The 19,750-nt window shown below is 47.9% G+C and overlaps 1 protein-coding gene across 17 annotated transcripts in view; it reads right to left on the bottom strand.

Annotated features, from left to right (window-relative positions):
- The window catches only part of LOC118227027 (transcription factor SOX-6-like), a 188,160-nt gene that overhangs the window by 143,588 nt on the left and 24,822 nt on the right, over nt 1-19,750 (bottom strand). For 15 of the 17 annotated variants that reach the window (XM_035417094.1, XM_035417103.1, XM_035417091.1 and 12 more), the window contains one exon: nt 14,035-14,105. The exons of 1 other annotated variant lie outside the window; for it this stretch is intronic. The gene's annotated coding sequence lies outside the window, so the exon portion shown is untranslated. Of the gene's footprint in view, nt 1-14,034; nt 14,106-14,218; nt 14,464-19,750 lie in introns of those variants that run through there. One more of the 17 variants, XM_035417104.1, reaches the window with a different exon arrangement.

Here is a 19,750-nt window from a genome sequence, read left to right as displayed (position 1 = left end):
AGTGACTTCCGGATGCAGTGATGTGACAGAACGATACTGAAGCACTCCCACTCAGTTTAGTGTCTGTGCCTTTCACATTGGGGAGTTGACTCAAACTTGACTCAAAGTCCTACAACTTTTTTCCTAGAACTCTTAACAGTACCTTCCCAAGAGCATTGTCACAAATAAAGTGAAAAAAGACCGTTTGCACACTGAATCATTTCGTTTTCGCTGTTTTTCTAGAGCTCTCCCCTCTTCCTCTCCCCCCTTCCTCTCCCTCCGTTATACCATCTGAGTCTCTCTCTCCCTCTCCTGTCTCTCCCTCTTCCTCCCTCTTTCTCTCTCTCTGAGGAAATGGAAAGAGTGAGTTGCCGGAGCCCAAGGACGGCGTGTCTTTCAGGCGGGTGCGCTCTTAGCCGTGGCGTGAGCCCCGCGGGGACCTGCCAGCTTTACACCGAGGCTTTCCGCGCGCCCGCGCCCGGCCGGGTGCCACACCAGCCGTCGCCGTGGCGACAACGCGAGAAAACAACAGCGAAGCGTCGAGCGGCGCTGACCAACCGTGCTTCCTCACCACTCTGAGGAAGTGTGAGGAGCTGAAAAAAAAAAGTCTCCTCTGTACGTCCTCTGCCCCTCCTCCTCCTCCTCCTCCTCCTCCTCCTCCCCCACGAAAAGCAGCCAGAGGAGACGCGCACCCGACCCGCGTCACCTTCACGTTTCAGAAAACTTCCGCCAAGCAGAAGAGCACAGAGGCAGCTTATCGGGGTGAGAAGGACTCTTTTTGGGGGACCATTGTTCCTCCCCATCCACCAAGCAAGGGTGAGCCAATGCGACATAACCTCCACATCTGAAATGGGCCCTAAGACACTGCAGTGTGGCGCAGAAGAGGGGAGTCCCGGGCACACGCACTTTAAAAGCAGTGCTCTAGCTCTAACACTCTTCCCCAATCAGTAACGGACCAGACCATTCCGAAAAATAAGGCAAAAGTGAGGACTGAGAAGCAGCGCTGGGCTCACAGTTTTTTGTTAAGACGGGGGGTTGGTTAGGGTTAGGGTTAGGGTTAGGGAAGCAGCGCTGGGTTCACAGTGTTTTTGTTAAGACGGGGGGTTGGTTAGGGTTAGGGTTAGGGTTAGGGTTAGGGTTAGGGAAGCAGCGCTGGGCTCACAGTGTTTTTAAGACGGGGGGTTGGTTAGGGGCTCGTGTGCACGGCGGGCCGGCATGTTTCAAGGGCAGCGCTCCCGCCGGCGGGGCGGGGCGGGGCGGGGCGGGGCGGGGCGGGGCGGGGCGGGGGACGCGGGCTGCAGATGCTGGAAGGTGCCGGAAGGCTGCGCGGCGGCCACACGCGCCCGGACGCTGCGGGCCTATCGGAGAATCGCCCCGCTGCCAAATCCCGCTCCCATCCAGCCGCCTCTCCCCCACCATCTGCAACGAGCGTGCTCCGATAGAGCAGGACCATATGGCCCAGGAGCTCGCCATCAACACACGCCTCTGCCTTCTCCCCTTCACACAGCCTAACCGTCTGCAATTAGCACAGCTGCCTCTGCACCTTAACACCGAGTCTAACCGTCTGCAATTAGCACAGCTGCCTCTGCGCCTTAACACCGAGTATAACCGTCTGCAATTAACACAGCTGCCTCTGCGCCTTAACACCGAGTCTAACCGTCTGCAATTAACACAGCTGCCTCTGCGCCTTAACACCGAGTCTAACCGTCTGCAATTAACACAGCTGCCTCTGCGCCTTAACACCGAGTCTAACCGTCTGCAATTAACACAGCTGCCTCTGCGCCTTAACACTGAGTATAACCGTCTGCAATCAGCACAGCTGCCTCTGCGCCTTAACACCGAGTATAACCATCCACAATTAACACAGCTGCTTCTGCGCCTTAACACCGAGTATAACCATCTACAATTAACACAGCTGCCTCTGCGCCTTAACACTGAGTCTAACCGTCTGCAATTAGCACAGCTGCTTCTGCGCCTTAACACCGAGTATAACCGTCTGCAAATAACACAGCTGCTTCTGCGCCTTAACACTGAGTCTAACCGTCTACAATTAACACAGCTGCTTCTGAGCCTTAACACTGTGTCACTGTCTACAATTAGCACAGCTGCTTATGAGCCTTAACACTGAGTCTAACCGTCTGCAATTAACACAGCTGCTTCTGCGCCTTAACACTGAGTCTAACCGTCTACAATTAACACAGCTGCCTCTGCGCCTTAACACTGAGTCTAACCGTCTACAATTAACACAGCTGCTTCTGAGCCTTAACACTGTGTCACTGTCTACAATTAGCACAGCTGCTTATGAGCCTTAACACTGAGTCTAACCGTCTGCAATTAACACAGCTGCTTCTGCGCCTTAACACCGAGTATAACCGTCTGCAATTAACACAGCTGCCTCTGCGCCTTAACACCGAGTATAACCGTCTGCAATTAACACAGCTGCCTCTGCCTTCTCCCCTTCACACAGCCTAACCGTCTGCAATTAGCACAGCTGCCTCTGCGCCTTAACACTGAGTATAACCATCTACAATTAACACAGCTGCGTCTGAGCCTTTACACTGAGTATAACCATCTACAATTAACACAGCTGCTTCTGAGCCTTAACACTGAGTATAACCGTCTGCAAATAACACAGCTGCTTCTGAGCCTTAACACTGAATATAACCGTCTGCAATTAACACAGCTGCTTCTGAGCCTTAACACTGAATATAACCGTCTGCAATTAACACAGCTGCCTCTGCGCCTTAACACCGAGTATAACCGTCTGCAATTAACACAGCTGCTTCTGCGCCTTAACACCGAGTATAACCGTCTGCAATTAACACAGCTGCCTCTGCGCCTTAACACCGAGTATAACCGTCTGCAATTAACACAGCTGCTTCTGCGCCTTAACACTGAGTATAACTGTCTGCAATTAACACAGCTGCATGTGCGCCTTAACACCGAGTATAACCGTCTGCAATTAACACAGCTGCTTCTGTGCCTTAACACTGAGTCTAACCATCTACAATTAACACAGCAGCTTCTGAGCCTTAACACTGAGTCTAACCATCTACAATTAACACAGCTGCTCCAGAGCCTTAACACTGTGTCACTGTCTACAATTAACAACTGCTTCTGAGCTTTAACACTGAATATAAACTCTGGACTTGTGGTGCAAGTAGGTCCATAAAGGAGATGATATTATAACCCCTCTACTTTGCACAGCATGGACTGGAGGATGAGACTGCGTCAGCCAAAGTGTGAGGGCGGAGCATGGGCGGGGCATTTGCCCTGTCTGGAGGGCAGAGAGTGGGCGGGGCAGGGCATCTCTAGGGCGACAGAGCCCACCTCCCTCTTTGTTGGCGGAGGTGGCACTGATGAAATCTGGAAAGCTTTAACCCCTCGTCATGCAGTGACCACGGTGACGCCCTCCTCTCTGAGTCAGGCCAGGACCGCGCCCACAGGCTACAGAGCAGCTCTTTAACAGAGGGAGCATGACAGCATGCTGGGAGCATGCCAGGCACAGGACAGCCAGACAGATACACAGACACGCAGACTACAGCCCTGGGGACCAGACCCAACTGACCAGGTCACAGGACGCGTGTGTGTTTGTTCTCCTCAGGACCTGAGAGACTGACTGTTCAGAAATTACATATCAACATTCTACATTCTACTTAAGAGACTTCGCCGATCCAAGATGGACGCTGCTACGTAATACAGCTCAGTATCACGTTCCTCTGTGGTGCCGCACCTCAGTCACAATTTAAATGACGACTTTTTCAAATGTGTCCGTGCCCGTTTTCCGTCAATCTCCTCTGCTTACAGCACATATACACGGAGCACACACAGGACAGGATGTTGAGTTTTATAGCTCAGATGTCATACAGTTCTAAACGAGTGCAAAACTCCCATTAAATGTGCCTGCCCCTACACGTAATTTGGATCAACAACCTGTAAAAGTAACCTGCCCAATCACTCAAAAAATGCCTCAAACAAGAACAAGAACAAGAACGGGGCCTTTTTTAGCCAATTAGTTATTAATGACAGGAACAATTAGAGTGTGATGTTGGAAATAAACACACAGCTGCAGTTTTGGATACAGATTTTTTAAGCTTATGAAATTACTCATGTTGCAGAACATAAAATAGCTGTGTAAATTGAAATCTAATTTACAGTGTTAACTGTGTACTGGGCACAGTATATACAGACATGATGTACAGTGCTACTTAAAAAAAATAAGCAAAAGACTTGATGTACGAGAATTCATATTATAACTGTATAAGGATATAACAGCACGCACATAACAAATATCCTGAGAGTGCTGCAACAAAAAACATATTTCAGCCGACAGAATATTCTTGTGTTTATGAAGGGCTTTTGACAGGCACAAAAGCTATGATTTTGATGTTAGTCCATCACACAGGCAATCTTTCTAATGCGCGGGTCGCTCTTAAACTCTCCAGGTCACAGCTTTCAATACACAGCGCATCCGCAGCGAGCGGATAAAGCCCAGAAGGCAAGGACACCGCCAGCGGAACCGCACGCTCGCCGAGTTCCTCCCTCTGAGCGTCTGAGTGTGCGGAGATCAGGACCCAGCGAGTGTACTTTCCTGAGACTATCTGCATCAGTGTGAGTGTGTAAACCCTGAAGAGCTGTTTGTGAGGACCTGTATCAGTGTGAGTGTGTAAACCCTGCAGACCAGCATTGTGAGGTCCTGTATCAGTGTGAGTGTGTAAACCGTGCAGAGCTGTTTGTGAGGACCTGTATCAGTGTGAGTGTGTAAACCCTGCAGACCAGCGTTGTGAGTACCCTTAGCTTATGTGAGTATAAGTGTGTAATCTGTGCATCCCTGCTCCTGCTACCCATATCAGAGTATGACTCTGAGTGCTTAAAGTGTTTCCTCTGGGCACTGAGAGGTGTGAAAGGCCTCTGACTAAAAGGGGGGTGGGGGTTTTGGGGGGGGAGGGGGGGTGGCAGATGTCTCAATCCCAGCAGCCCTGCTGTTTCAGGTCCAGCAGGTCCCTGGTGTGCACTCCCACCTTCACACTGACAGACAAGAGAATGGGGCATGAAGACAGGCCTGACTGAGTGACAGGCCGACAGGATCACCTCTGACCAATCACCAGCTTGCCTTCCTGCACCTGACCGTACCTGAGGGTCCCTGTCATTCCACTGCCCACCCACCCCTGCCTTCCCCCAATCAAAGCTGGCAGATGAGAAGTGAATTAATTTGTGCAAAGCGCTGCGACGTGGGGAAGGTGTGCTGGAAGGTGTCTGCTCATGCTTCAAATGAAATGCACTGCTGGTCAGTGTTAGCACCTCAGAGCCCACCGCCTGCCTCTCACCTCCAACACTCCTGGGGGTCTGCGTGTGTGTGTGTGTGTTAGTGTGTGTGTGCGCGTGTGCGTGTGTGTGTGTGTGTGCGCGGGTGTGTGTGTGTGTGCGCGGGTGTGTGTGTGTGTGCGTGCGCACACGTGTGAACGCGTACGTGTGTGTGCATCGGGAAGAGGGGAGGGAGGCAGTGGATTTGCTGTTCACACTGGAATAATTAGAACATGTCAGAAAGAATTAATTTCCTCATTTTTCAAAAGGATACACAGAAATTACCATGTTATTATATGGCAGGGTCCCCGGGAGGATTGTATTAAATTTAATTTCTAGCGCAGCCCACACAACAAATTAAAGTCATAAATAAGATGGAAGGAAGCGGGGCGCGGAGCATATGTTTACGGCAACGAGGGAAGCCAGGGGACCCCAAACAACTATCTTCATTTCATTTTATTTAAATCAGGCCGACACCGTGTGTCTGAATGACAGCGGCTGGCTAATGGGGCCCAGATTACAGGCTGCTCCGCGTTAGCGCAGACACACAGCCCCTCTAATAGGTGAGCGGCACGGAGCCTTCCCCTACAGAGACCAGCTGGCCCGGCGGCGTTTCTAATGAAAACATTACCGCAGACAAACTTGCGAAGGTCCCCGCTCGCCGGAACTTAATAAATAAATAACAGAAAGGGATTCTGCAGGTTACACATTTAGCAAAGTGGAAATCAATTACAGTTCTTCTTTTTTTTTTTTCAGCACTTGCTAAGTTCACAGAGAAAGTCTCCAGTTTCAGTCGGAAGCCTAAATATCCATAATTTGACGCTTTGGAGTTGCATCTGGCTCTCTGAGTAGACAGGAAGGAGAAGATTAAGTGAGGTTATTGTGTAATGAAGAAGAATTAATTTCTGAATAAAGACATTTTTAGTGAAGTGAGCCAGCCACCATTCTTCCTAAATTTCGTTTCGATTAAAACCTTAATTTACAACAAAAAAACAATTCTTGAAATAATGTTTTTTCCTTTGACACTGATAGCCAGAAGAGATGCACTGAAAAATGACTAAAAATAACAAAAACCACAGCATAAGGAAAATATATTTTCATTACAGCTGTAATGTTTGATGAGGTTGTCTCGACAAGAGCTATTTCTTCTATTCTTAACAGCTGTCTGGCAGCGCTTTTCCCAAAATACACAAAAGAAAAGCTCAAATCAAAACTATGGAAAAACAACTTAAGAAATGACTCACTATGGAATTACATTTTTCAGCTGCCATTATCTTGCCTGGAGGTCAACTCTGCTACTGTGGAAGAACTCAGAAGTAATTCTGCAGCTAACGTTCTATAAAAGGCATCCTGTCAGGCCCTGCAATGCACTGCAGTGTTAATCAAATAAATATGTAACCGTATCATGCACTGTTGTTTTGGATAGGATACAGAAACCTGGCCAATCATTTTTTACTGACGAAGTTAAAAGTGGACCAGTGGTGTCGAGGTCATCCCTGCAAAACCAGCCCAGTGAAATGCCCACTGCAACCTGGTTTCTGATTGCACCGTTGATACAAAACATAAATGTTAAACAGGATGAAAAGATCCCTTTCACAAGGAAAACTGTAACTAAATGGTGTCAGTCTCGTTTACAATTCCCAGAACAATTCTTAAACCGGTGAACATAACACAATTACGTTATAGATACACAGTATAATTATTAAAGAATGTCTGTTGCATTTTGGTTTCATAACAAAACGGCTGCAGTCCAATCTGATGAATGTGTGCCTCATTTACAGACTTCACAGAGGAAGGTGCGATATCCTGAGAACAGGAAGTAAACAGTAGTCAATCTATGAGATGAGCATTATTATTTGAACTGAACTGCACAACTCAGTATTAAGAGAGGTCTGATGTAGTTGAGTGTGCTGTGATTCAGATTGGGTTGTGGCCAGTATAAGTTGTCTTGCTGCAGGTGATTGCTGCAAGCAAACATGGGGTAAAATGGGTATATAAACTATTATTACAAGAATAAATTAATATTACTAAATATTACTAACACATATTTCTACATACATACTGTAGTCCAACATATTTCTCCTACAAAGACAACATGTCCTGGCCATAAACCAACTAGCCAAAAAAATACTCTTAATATTATGAATATAACATTATTTACTAGTATTTAGCAGTACAAATTTAGCATTAAAATACCTTAAAAGGTTGCACAGCTAGTTAAATCATTTGCTGGCTACATTAGTTAAACAGCAACAAACTGTTACATAGAAAGCAAATTATTTCACTAGCCATGCAACCTTTTAAGGTTTTTAAATTATTTGATGGGAAATCCATTTTCAACCAATCATTAACCAAAACAAACCGCAAAGTATATTCTCAACCCAGTCTAGTTTTTCTGTGTAGAAAAAATTGTAGCAACACAATAAGCTGTGTTGCACTCCAAGGCACTTTAATGTCACGATAGCAGTAAATGTAGTTACAATGTAATTACAAGTGCAGGTTGTTCATACTGACAGTGGGCTGCGAGCCTGTAGCAGAAGTAGGCCTTTTCTCTTCTAAAATTAAGAGGAAGTCCTTGGAGGTTTCCGCCAGCTGTTCCAAAGTATAATGTTATTTTTAGACTAACTCCGTTTCAAAGGCCTCTGACCTCCACACTCGCCGGACACAAAATGGTTTTTAAACCAAGCTGAACTGATTGTTGGTAACAACAGAGGAGGGGCATATCATTAAGCTAATATCAGGCATACATTTCCAGTTACGGCAATAACCAACTCATAAATTATACTAAAAAATCTTTTGGTATAAATGATGTGTAACAGTTGTACTGCATGTTCATTTCAGCTAATTGCATAGTTACTGAAGCTTACCAGGGTATTTCCCACTCTTATTTCTCAACTTATTAATTAAACTCACATTAGTCACAAAACCACATCTAAAGCTGCACCGGAACCTAATCTTTGAGACTAAGATGTCATTTGACACTGCAGCAATGACGGTGATGGCCCGGCAGAGTCAGAAACAATCCTTCTGCCAAGTGGCCTGAGTTTATGTCCCACATCAACAATGAAGCAACTCTTCTTTATTTTTGAGTTTCATTTTCTGCCATTCCTGCTGTTGTAACACTTGTTCCAAAAACACAGCATGAGAGGATGCAGCCCCAGATTGCTGTCTCCATAATGACTGTTTGTTTGACTTTTGAATTTATTTATTTTTTCCTCAGCATTTACAAACAATTAGGATAATAATAATTAGAAAAATGTAAAATGCTATATCTTATACGTCTAAAGAATGAGCGGCATGTAGAAACTGTATGCTAGAGACATGGGCTTGAGCTGTGCGGTAGCAGACTCATCCAAATACATGCATCAAACACAGCAAGAAAAGAATAGTGCTGACCTCCCCGATCCACACAGAGCGCAGGCCGGCTGATGGGCACTGATCTGCAGACGCGCGCGTGGAAGCGGAGGAGGGCCGTTTCACCGGGCGCACTAGGACCGGGAGAGAGACGCTCGCCCAAACTAGCGCCGAGAGCTCCCCGGGGCACCGCAAACTTTAAATAATTTGCGAATCAATTAACTGACGAGGCTCGACATGGGGGGGGGGGGGGGGGGGGGGTTCACGCTGGCGGACCCGGTGCATTATGGGTGCCGGGGATTCACGGCCCTTCGGGACAAGAGTTCACGGCCAAAGCCGTTAATTCATTGTGTGAGACTTTAGTTTGTAATTATTGCTCGTCGCAGGCGGGGGGGTTAATGAGCAGCTACCCGGCGAGCTCAGCGGATAGGTGAGCAGCGCTTTCTCGCCTCGCGTCGCCTCTGGCTCGCTCCTCCACGCGTTAGCGTTTACCCCGGTCAGAATTAAACGCGGAATACGGAATCGCGAAACGGCATCCCTCCGGCTGTGGAGAGGAACGAAAGAACACGTAAAATAAGAGAGGGAGAGCACGACTCTGGACAGACACCGGGCCGGCGTGTGAACCCAGCAGAGCGGAGAATGAGCCGCCGTTCGGTGGAGCCGGCTGCGGATCTCCAGACGCTAAACGGGGGAATTATAAGCACAGCCCACAAAGCGTCGCACGCCTACCTCAAGCCATCTTCAGACTTTTCAGGAATCCTTTATTTATTTATTTATTTTTGTCCGCTTGTTTCTTGAGAGTAATTTAATCTGCCGCTATTACATCTTTAAAGACACGACACTTACATCCACCGCTCCTCTGGGGCCTGATGAGATTTAAGCATTTAGGAGCTGATGAAATTAAAACTCTGGCTCTCTCAAAAGTAGCCTTGTTTCCACGGTGACATCACTAATAATCACGTAACGGTCATAAGATGGGGCGGACAGATACATTTAAAAAACTGGAAAACAGGCATCCTCTGGCTGTTCATTTTCATTAAGTGGTGGAGTGATGTTTATTCATCCACTCCGAGACCCTTTCCTGGCCAAAGAAGACCCTCCACCTACCGAGCCCTCTGACGCACCACCCCACATCACCCCACTCCCTAATGCATCCTCCCTAAAGTGTCTCCAAACACGCCTCAGGTAACAAACCACACACCGCTGAAATTAATCACTCCCTCCTTTCATAATTAATTAAACATGCAGATTAAAGCTGCAAAAGAATTTAGATTAACGAGCAAGTGGAGTCTCCCTGATATAAGTGCTGGGGGGGGGGGGGTGGGGGCGCTTCATAAACAGTGGTTCTAAAAGGAGTGAGACAGGGGGTGCGTGCGGAACCCTGGCCACCTGGACCCCGTGCCTCTGTGTGCACTCTGTCCCGTAGCAGGCTCAGACGGGGGCTGGAATAACGCCCCTGCCGCCCAGACTTTGCCCCGTGTTGTTCCACGTCCTGTCCCGTCACATCGGAATGCTCAGGGCAAACAGAGAACTCTGACCCCCAAATCAATGATCCCCCTCAAAAACAAAACCCGAAACTCAACCCCCCCCCCAGACAGAGTCAGAAGAGCAGGCACTGAGCCGGGCACTGTGGGCACAGAGCACTGCCCTCTCCTGACTAATTAACCAGCCCATTGTCACTGCGACGAGGGCACTGAAGTTATAGCCCATTTCAACAGTATCAATAGCATCCGCACGTTACTGACAGAGAGAGAGAAACACAGAAAAAGAGATAGAACAGAGGCAGCGCAGTCAGGCAGGAATAGAGAGGAAGGTAAGAGATCTGAAATCATTTGGAAGGTTACCTGTTCACAAATAAGCCATTCGTCTTCATTCTACACTACCTGCAGTACTAAACTACTCCAGCACTTACCAATTTAAAATTGTATTTATGGTTGTGTGTTTGATCCGCATAATATCCATATTTGAAATCTAATGAGAACTTGTACTAATCTAACTAATACAATACAAATCATGACTGGTGGAATCCTGTAATTGTGGTCATAATTTTAGTTTAAATTTAACTCTACTTTCTCCGTCACACAAGACTAGACAAGGCTAATTCAGCAGGAGATTTATCTTTTGATTGAAATTATTTATCCGCAAGAGCCTTAAAAGAAGAAATCCTTACCAAGCAATTGTAAAATGTAAGATTTTTTAAAATTTTGTTTCTTTTTTTGAATGACAGGCTCACAAAATTGTCCACCAGGGGCCTAAGTTATTAAACAGTGTTATGGACCCATTCACAAACAGTAAATTAAACAAAAATTATTTTGGTTCACTTCAGTTCAGTTCTCACACACACACAAACACATGCGAGCACACACACAAACACATGCACACACACAGCTGTATGTTCTCTTTCTTTCAAAAACATAAACACACACATATTCTGTATGCTCTTGCCCTCTGTCTCCCTCCCTCCCCCACATTCACACACACATGCTTTCTTTCTCTGTCTCTCTTTTTCTCTCGCTCACACACAACCTCTCAAACACACTTACTTACTTACATACACATACACACATTCACAAATGCCCTCTCTCACACACACATACACTTTTAAAAACACTTATAGTGAAAGACAAGGCTCACTCTGTTGCTTACTGACTGGATGAAAGCCAGTTTGCAAAGCCAGAGACAGATGTTTACTTTTCAGAGCCAGAAGTATTTAGCATTTTTATGAAGTCCAATAAAACCAGTCTTATTGCCCAAGTTGAAAACGTTAATTTGCACCATATCAGTGCAAATATCAGAACTAACAATAACACCTACAGTGACTGAACAGTTCCAGCCTCTCTTGCCCCTCCTTTAGAAACCATCCACTGGCTTTCATATTTAACACCATTACAGACAGCTGAAATAATACAAATATGAACTTAGAGGTGGCAGGTAATTGGAAAAAAAAACTGAAAAACAACTAGCTTGAAATTGAGATATGCTGTATAAAGCGCTATATATATATAACTGAATGAATACATGTTCGTCCTATATATATATACACACACACACTACATGGCCAAAAGTATGTGGACACCTGACATCCAACATCTCAAAATTATGGGCATTAATATGGAGTTGGTCCACCCTTTGCTGCTATAACAGCCTCCACTCTTCTGGGAAGGCTTTATTCTAGATGTTGGAGCATTGCTGTAGGGATTTGCTTCCATTCAGCCAGAAGAGCATTAGTGAGGTCGGGCACTGATGGGGTGATTAGGCCTGGCTCGCTGTTGGCTTTCCAATTGATCCCAAAGGGGTTTGAGGTCAGGGCTCTGTGCAGAGCAGTCAAGTCCTACCACACCGTTCTCAACAAAACCATTTCTATATGCCCATATATTGCCATGCTGAAACAGGACAAGGCTTTCCCCCAAACTGGTGCCACAAAGTTGGAAGCACAGAATCATCTAGAATGTCATTGCATTAAGATTTTCCTCCTCTGGAACTAAGAGGCCGAGCCCAAACCATGAAAAACAGCCCCAGACCAAGGGGTGTCCACATACTTTTGGTCAAATAGCATGTGTGTGTGTGTGTGTGTATAGCCTAGAGAAAGCAACGTATAGATACCTCATATCTATAACATATTCCCATTGCTGTACGTGTAAGTATTTCTCGCTAGTTATTTCATGTAGGAAAATGGTAGGCAGACAAAAACAAAAAAAAAGAGAATATCAAATGGCCACATATAGAGTATGCCATAGATGGAGCTATTATTTCTAATATTCATATACCGTGACAGTTTGTAAAACCAGACGAGCCCAAAAGAAGCAGAAATGGCAGTCAAGTGAAGGGGCCGCTTTAGTTCAAAAGAACATAAATACACACGTAGTGTATCAACTCCGCGCTTCCTGGCCCTCCAGCCTCCAGCCCATCGGTCTTGGATCAGGATTATAAAGGCCCGCGGAATTTTCACAACGCCCCCCCCCCCCCCGAAACGATCGACGGCGAGACAAAAGGAGCGGACGCGGCGAAGCCCTTTGTCATCACAGCCGCTCGGCCCGGCGGAGCGCAGCCAAAGCAAACCGCTTCCCCTGCCGCTTCCTCGCGCTCGCCATTCCTCAGCCGCCGCCGCCGCCGCGGCAGACACCGCAAACAATGTAAAGGGGGACGGCTCGCTGAGAGGCAGGTGCCCGCGGATCAGCTCTGAGAACACAGCGCGACACGCTGCGCAGCTGACACGGCGATATAAGCGCACAGCTGTGAACACTCACACGGGGAACGCTCCTCGTGTCTTCACCCCGCCTGATTACGCGTTTTTATATTCTTATTTTATCTTTATTAATGTAATTCTCTTCTGTTTGTGTTTCCTGGTTAATCCTTTTGTTTTGAAAGATTCATATAGATTATGATTTCTTTTAGCTTAATATGCTTGGGCTTTACCTGAAACAACATTTTTGTAGATAATGCAGGCTCAAGTCTTACAGACACACACAGTCTGTGTTTATCCAAAAGACGCCTATCCCTGCCCTGTCCTTGGCTCCACCCCACTTCAGTAAAGACGGCCCACATTTCTCATGACCCCTCCCCTTTTCCTCTCACAACCGTCTCTGAAACACACTTTCTAGTTTCCGGACCGGAGAGCTGACGGACATCACCCCCCCCCCCACCCCCCACCCCCACAGGCATCGCACTCACCCACCCCCCACACGTCTCCAGCTCTCTTTCCCAAAAATGGGGAGGCCGCGCTTAGTGCCCTGGCCACCGCAGCGCAGCGCAGCGCAGCGCATGGCCCATGACACACGTCCGCGCGGACGTAAAGAACAGCCCCAGAGCACTCGCGGGCGGATATGAGAGCGGAGGCCAGCACGCAGACAGAGGCTGCTGCAGCACGTTAACAGCTCAACCCGACCGCCTTTACTTACGCCCCACTGCACTGAGCCTCCAAACATTCCACACCCTTATAAGAGAAGTGCGCCAACGCTGACGATATTTTTGTGACGTTTTCAACAGAGAAATATTACGAAATAAAATACCGGCTACAAGAGACGGGGACCTTAAAACTTAGTTTTGCTAAAATGTACGTACAGTTAGCTTATTAATTTATAGACATCAACTGCATATTTGTTGATAACAAGGGGTTGTTTACATTATGAAAAATAGAGTGTGGACAGAGTGTAGCTAAAGAGCTTCTATGAACGTCTGATAGATTTCTTTCCCTCAGTGTCTCTGGGGTGATTAAGAGTGACAGGAGTTGAGCGTGAGGTTGGGATTGGCAGCCATCATCTCTCAGTGCAGTTATTAGGAGAGCACTGAGAACAAGCTTTGGGATGATGAAAAATAAAGGTCTCTGCTTTGTTGTAATCACGACCAGAACAGCCTCATCAAAGGAAATGCACCGTGGTGAAAAAAAAGACTACTTACAGAAACAGAGAGATTGTAGCCCCAGCACCCAGAGATCACTGGTTAGTTGATTTTGAATTCATGAAAGTGACCTGAAATAGAAAGGAGAGACTCAGCACGGCAGCCTCTGACATCAAACATGCACTGATTGCAGCCACGGAAAAAAAAAAGAGTTTAACATTTGCTAATTATTCATCAACCGCACCGTGTTGTTCGCCGTGTCAAATGTATTGCACACCGAAGCGCTGAATGTTTTCAAAACCATTTTTCTCTGGAGCCATTTTCTACATTTCTGACATTTGACTCAATCACACAGAATTTTCTTTTCTTTCTGTTTGTCTTTGGCTCCCCGGCTAAGGCCAGCTTGTTTCACTAGAGAACAATAATCGACAGAGGGCACGGTGTCATGAGATAGAGGGAGAGAGAACGAGCGATAGAGATAAAGATAGAAAGAAAGAAAGAAAAACAGATCGACATTCACACCGCATTTACAGCTTCGGCGACGCAAGTTTCCCTGTGGCAACCGCGCCGCAGGCGAAACCGAACTTAAAGCTGAGAGAGGGAGAGAAAGACAAGGAGAGACGAGAGACAGGAAAGAAGGGCAGAGAGAAACAGAGGACAGAGAACAGAGGGAAGAGCAGCGAGCGAGAGGAGAGGAGAGGAGAGACGGGGCGAGGGAAAGAGAGTGGCGTCTGTTTGGATAAAGACGGCGCGCGGCGCACTGGCGCCTGTTCACAGACGGCCCGGATGAAGCAAAGCAGCGGCGGTGCCGCAAGAGCCCGGCCGCTCCGGGACCCCCCCCCACCCCACCGTCACCCCCCCCCCCCCCCCCGGGACGCCGTCCGAGACACTGTTTAGAATCCACTTCTCCGAAACCTCGTTAATCTGTCCGCCGCCCGCTTGATTCCGCTGATGAATGGCTGATGTATAAAGTAGCCGCGTCGCGTCGCTCCTGTCTCTGAGCCCGCGCACCGCTAATGATTTATCCCGCGACACGCACCGGCGGGTCACACCGCGTGGACCGGGTCCCGCGGGCCCTTTCTACACGGTGAACAGCGGCTCCTTAAACGCCCCGGCCGCCGGCCTCACCGTTCGGATGAATATTTCCAGCGCCGCGCGGAAGGCAGAGCTGGAGAAATGGAAAGGAAAGGGGGGAATAAAAGAGGTCACTCCTGAGTGCGCGCGGCGAGGGGAGTGCTAGCGCACGGCTCCGCTCCCTCATATTCATTTGCCACATTATTATATTTTTAACAACAAGCTGGGATCTCATTAACGGCTAATTTATGCCATTAGCCTGCCTGGGCGCCGCCAATTAAACAAGGACAGAGGTTTTTAAGGTCACGGCTAATTGATCTCCGGGCGATCGGCGCTACCTGGGCCCCCCGCACCCCGGCGGAGGGGGAGAGAGGGGGGGAGAGAGGGCCGACGCCGGCGGCGCGGGGAGATAAACACATCAAACAGAGGCGCCGCTGGGATCAAAGGTCAGGTGATGTGGGGGCGCGGGGGGGGGGGGGGGGGGGGGGGGGGGGCAGGCACGCAGGGGAGGGTTGGGTGGGGCCAGCCGGAAAGAGGCGACGGTCATGAAAGAACGTGAATGAGAGGGGCGGGGTTAGAGCCACACAAACCAGAGAGAGAGGCGTCGGCCGTGAGAGGGCTTGAATGTAAGGACTGTCAGCCCGCGCGCCCGCCTCTGATCCTGGATCAGTGCAACGCCGCAGCTTTGAACTCTTTAAGGACTCTGAAGGCCCTCTGCTCTGGAGCAGAGATACCGTACTCTATACTGCACACACACACAGGAGTACACACATTCAGACACACAGGAGTGCACACATACACACACACAGGAATACACACATTCAGACACACAGGAGTACACACATACACACACAGGAGTGCACACATACACACACAGGAGTACACACATAGACACACAGGAGTACACACATACACACACAGGAGTACACACATATACACACAGGAGTGCACACATATACACACAGGAGTACACACATAGGAGCACACACATAAGTACACATATACACACAATAAAACACACAAACGCACCATACAAATGCACGGCACAGCAGGTGAACACACACTATACTGTGCTGTACACACTCAACTGGGGGGGGCGGGGGAAATCTGCAGATGAGTTTCTATTTGTCAGATATGCCGCCTCAGACTTATTCCTGTTGGGTTTGAATAAGTGAAAGCTGCTTTAATTGCAGGGGGTCGAGATGAACGAGGCTGTGATTGGAGGCTAATTGAGAACAATGAGGGGGAAAAGCAAGCAAACAGAGAATGTGCCGTTTCTCATCCACGCCTAATGAGAACAAACGATTTGTCTGAAACGCTTCACAACAATCAATAACGACGAGAGTAACCACAACAATATTCCAAAATCCATAACAGCTGATAATGTTCAGATGCCAAATCCTATTATATTTGTGAGGCGGTTTGAACAGCCATAGAAGCAGAGCTCCCCGCAGACACACTGCACCCCTCTCTAATTAGGCAATCATACTTCCATTAAAGAGAATTCCAATCAATTCCCGGCTAATTTTATTAGTTTCCCAACAGTTTTATTACTGAATCATTGTGTCCGCAATTACAGCTGCAGTTTTCTCTCTCCTGTAGGGAGGCTCAGACTCACAGAACAAGGCCAAGAACACAAGCAGTCACACACACACACGCACACGCTCACACGCACACGCACCCACACACACGCAAGTGCAACAGGCAAGGGGCAGACATACATTTCAAAAAGGTTCAATCAACCCCCAATACAGAAATACCCAAACCTGCCTCTGAAAATAACACATTCCAAATATAGAATCTTTCAATGCGCCAGAAAGACAAGAGCAGATTATTCCCAAGGACCTGGGTGCCCAGGCACCTGCAGTAATTTTTCATCAACCTTTCCCTTTTCCGTTCATCAGGAATTACCGGTGACAAAGACACCCTTCACCAAGAGTGTACGCTTGGCATAAAGACTGAGCGGAACACTTTCCTGTACAGAATTAAAATAGCGTGGTCTTCATAGACACTACGGAAAGGGTGACTGAACAGGAACCATACGCTAATGTTCTATACAAGATTAAAAACACAGCTGCTGTCTGGCAAAATTTAATAAAATTAATTTTACATAGCATCATGGAACACCTTTGCAAGCGGTGCTAATATACACCAATCATAAGAAGCTAGTTAGCTATTAGCTCACTTGCCGTTACTCAGCTTCCAAATCAGCTCTGGATTTTCAATCGATTGCCTTCTCATGAACAGACTGGTATAAAGGTGTGGATTAACACATTTATGCGCTTTGAGTTTTAGTAAAGTGGAGTGGTGGCCATTTACAACTCACTGATGCAGTGAACTGCACACTCACAAATGGTGGACACCGTGAAAATCTGACTTAGTGGAGCAAAGCTATTGTAAATGACACCCAACTAACCAATAAATAATTGCTATTTCACTGCACAAACAGGTCCATCAAAATTGCGTGTTTATGATTGATTTAAAAAGTGCAATGTGAATGTGAGGCGGGCACTAATGAGACAAGACCAGAGTGTTTCTCACTGAAGTGGACATAACTGGCCACAAAAAGAGAAAATTTGACTCAGGGATTCATTCATTATTGGATGGGACTTTTCTGTGTGAAGCCCCTCCCGTCACAAATAGCCACTCCTTCATTGCGTGAAGCCCCTCCTATAATATATAACCACTCCCTCAGTGAGAAGCCCCTCCCACCATAAATAAACACTCCTCGCTGTGTAATCACTGGAATCATCCTGATGAAATGGACTAGGGCCACACACTGCCCCAGGCAAGCGGTGAAAGCAGTAAGTGCCTTTAAAGTGGTAAGGAGGTGAAGTAATGAACTGAGATGAAGCTGTTACTAAACTAATAAAATTCATTATTTCGCTTTCTGCTTACTGTGCACTGTCACCTGGCTGGGGGGGGGGGGGGGGGGGTGTGGTGGGGAGGGTGGCGAGGGAGGAGGAGAGGGGACACCCTTATCACTGCCCAGTTAGTGCATCTGAGGGGAGGGGCTCATTTTTCTGCTAGGACAACCTAAATAATGAGGGTCATAAATTCTCTCAGGAACCACTGAGTGCCATGCAAACTGTGCAAGCTTAAGTTTGGTGTCAGGAAGAAAAGCTTTTTTCTGGAAAAAAAAAGAAGAAAATCCACCATATTGAGTTATTTGGCACTGGAAGTGGTCCAATTACTGCAGGACACGGCTGTTCCAGTGTCCAATTGACAGGGTCCCACGACAGCCACCCCCCCCTCCCCCCCATGAGAAGAGAGGAGGGTTAAGAATGAGCGTGTGCAGGTTAAAATGGAGCTGTTTGGGGGCTTCTCCTGACAGCTGTGAAATCGTACCTGTCTGTTCCCAGCGCGAGCCCCCCCTCCTCCTCCTCCTCCTCCTCCTCCTCCCTCTCCTCTCCTCTCCTCTCCTCCCCTCCCCCCAGCCCAAACCGAGCGCTCTCTCTCTCTCTCTCTCTCTCTCCAGCTCTCCGCTCGTCCCCAGAACAAACCGGGCCGGCTGGGCTGGGCTGGGCTGAGCAGCGGGAAGCCCGCGCGGGCGCCCCACGTACCCCGCTATCCCGCGCGCTGCTCTGCCCCGAATGCGCCGCGAACAACCGACGTATCAAACTCGGAAACGAAATCCGAACGGCAGCGGAGGAGCGGCCAGACGGGGGGGGGGGGGGAGCGCCGAGCCGCCGGGTCCCCAGCGCAGCCCCCAGCCCGGAACCTTCCTCGCCTATTCTCTTTGATGCTGCTCTCATGCACTCCGCCGTGAAGCCAGAAACACACACTTGTCTTTTTGTTGTCTCTGATTTGTCTGCTGTTCCCTACATGGAAATATATTTCCCTGCAAGAGCGAAAAAAAAAAAAAGAGCCTTTATATTTTCTCTCTGGTTATTTTAAGACTTTATGGAAGAGGGGGGGTTAAAGAAACGTATCCCACTCTCCCCCTCTCAGGTAATGTCTTTATTTCACAGGGGCCATTTTCCACTGCACGGTTATAGTGTCACAGTATTCCTGCCCCATGCGGGCCGCCCCAGCTCTTGAAATCCTGTTTACCGCACTCTCTGATTTTAGAATCTGTGAAATGACTGCCAGAGAGGCGCGGCCACAATGTCTGCCCGTGTCACGGGCGGACTCAAATGGGCTCGCCGCTTTTTGTCGGGGGAATGCACAAATGGACGTTTTTAACACCTAAAAGAAACCTTCTGCCTTTATGTAGCAACACTAGAGAGGCCAGCCAGTCTCTGGAGGAGAGAGACATGCTGAGTGCAGCAGGACAAAGAGCCTGTATCACACAGCCAGCAGGAGCCTGTCACACACACACACACACAAACACACACACACGCACACACATGCGCGCACACACACACGCGCGCGCACACACACACACACACAAATGCTTAAATGGGGACACAAACACACACTCACACATAAAATGAAGCGCTAACACAATACTTCAACAAATGCATGAAACATCCACATACGCAAAATCAAACGCAGCACTGAGAGACGCTCATGCATCAACTCAAACACACCACAAAAAGAGTAGCGCCCACCAAAAAATACTCAACTTAAAATACAAAATCAACAGCAGCCACCTCAACAAAACTCCGGCTGAACTCATGTGAACACAGCAGACCCACTCCGGCAAAAAGTGAAGATAAAAACCACAAAAACACTCAAACAATTTACCAGATGTACCTTT

The sequence above is a fragment of the Anguilla anguilla genome, chromosome 5, assembly GCF_013347855.1.
Source record: "Anguilla anguilla isolate fAngAng1 chromosome 5, fAngAng1.pri, whole genome shotgun sequence".
Taxonomy (NCBI): domain Eukaryota; kingdom Metazoa; phylum Chordata; class Actinopteri; order Anguilliformes; family Anguillidae; genus Anguilla; species Anguilla anguilla.
This window is presented reverse-complemented; position numbering and strand designations above follow the sequence as displayed.